Here is a 1886-nt window from a genome sequence, read left to right on the forward strand (position 1 = left end):
CTGACCCAGAGCCAGCTGCAGGTTGTCAGTATCCTCAACTTTCAGAGCAAGGGGATCAGGGAAATGTTATTCCTACAGCCCCACCTGAGAAGGATAATGGTGTAGGGGGAGGGGAGCAGCATGTTGTATCACCCCCCAGAACTAGAAGAGGAACTCAGTTTAGGGCATCAGAAGCCCCCCAAGAGACAGGGGTACACCAGATGCCACTCCGTCAAGTTCCTTTGGGGGGTCAAGGGGGAGGATTTGGGTTTGTAATTGTACCACTCACTACCCAGGATATAAGAGGGTTGAAAAAAGAATTACCCCCATATTTGGATGATCCCATAGGGGTGGGGGAAAAGATAGAGGAATATTTGGGAAATGCGGATTATACATGGAAGGATTGGGATTTTCTTTTGGGAATTTTGTTTGGGTCATCAGAGAAACGAATGATTTTGCAGAAAGCTCGGCAGCTGTGGGAGGATGAACACCCACAAGCAGCAGGGGGGGCTGGACCCAATGCACCTACGGTGGATGATGCCATCCCCCAGGCAGACCCCCAGTGGGACCCAAATAACCAGGCCAGTCTGGCTCACCGTGATTGCCGTGCTTATTTGACCAGGGAGATCAAGTCAGTGGCTCCCAGAACGAACAACAGAGCTAAGGCTCTGTCGTTAGAACAGGAGAAACAGGAAAGCCCTCATTGGTTGGAGAGGATTAGGGATGCCTTGAGGAAGCACGGGGGGATGGATCCTGAAGGGCCAGCCTTCAACACATTGCTTAAGGTGCAATTTGTTACTAAGGCCTGGCCTGATATAAGGAAAGGGGTACAAAAAGAGAAAAAGTGGCAAAATAAGCCTCTAGAGGAATTGGTTAGAAAAACACAGCAGATATATGTAAGAAGGGATGAGGAAAAGGCAGAAGCTAAAGCAAAGATGATGGCAGAGTTTTGCAGCCCCGGAGGAATAAACCGCAAGGTCCAAGGGGTCCCCAGGGACAGAGGGGACGGGGTCGGCCACAAGGAAGGGGCAGAGGGATTCCCTCCTCGGCAGGGGACAGCCGACCCAAACAGCGGCTGGGGAAGAACCAGTGTGCTGTCTGCAGGGCAGAAGGGCATTGGAAAAACGAGTGTCCGCAAAAACAACTGGACCCTCAGGAGGAGGAAGTCCAGAGAATAATAGAAATGGATTGTTAGGGGTGTCAGGGGCTCCTATTATACCAAAGACCCACCACTCAGGAGCCCTTGATAACTTTTAAGGTGGGTCCGGATCGAGAGGAGGTGTGTTTTCTGGTAGACACGGGGGCCTGTCGGTCCACCTTAAATTTTATACCTAAGGGGGGGAAATTGTCAAAAAGATCCTTGGTTATTCAAGGAGTAAGCGGGAAGAATGAGCGAGTGCATTTTATTCAACCGCTGTTAATAGATGTGGGGGACAGATTTGAACTGCATGAATTCTTGTTTGTTCCTAATTGTGATTGTAATTTACTGGGAAGAGATTTGATGGCTACAATGGGAATGCAAATTAGCATTGTAAGAAGTGACACGGAGTCCGAAACTGTGATATCTTTGTGTAAAATGTCTGAAAAGGCTTATGCTAAAATAAATCCAGAAGTATGGGCAGCTCCAGGGAAATATGGGAAACTGGACATAGAGCCTCTCCAAATTACTTTGAAGCAACCAGGACAAGTGGTGTCTAAAAAGCAATACCCTCTTTCAAGGGAGGGAAAGAAGGGGTTACAGCCTGTTATTGAGTCCCTGCTAAAAGCAGGTTTTTTAGAGCCGTGTATGTCTCCCTATAACACTCCTATCCTGCCGGTTAAGAAACCAGATGGAACCTACAGAATGGTGCAGGATTTAAAAATAATAAATAATATTGTCAAACCAAGGCATCCCACAGTTCCAGATC

This window comes from Sturnus vulgaris, unplaced genomic scaffold (genome assembly GCF_052056855.1).
Source record: "Sturnus vulgaris isolate bStuVul1 unplaced genomic scaffold, bStuVul1.hap1 Scaffold_85, whole genome shotgun sequence".
NCBI classification, from domain to species: domain Eukaryota; kingdom Metazoa; phylum Chordata; class Aves; order Passeriformes; family Sturnidae; genus Sturnus; species Sturnus vulgaris.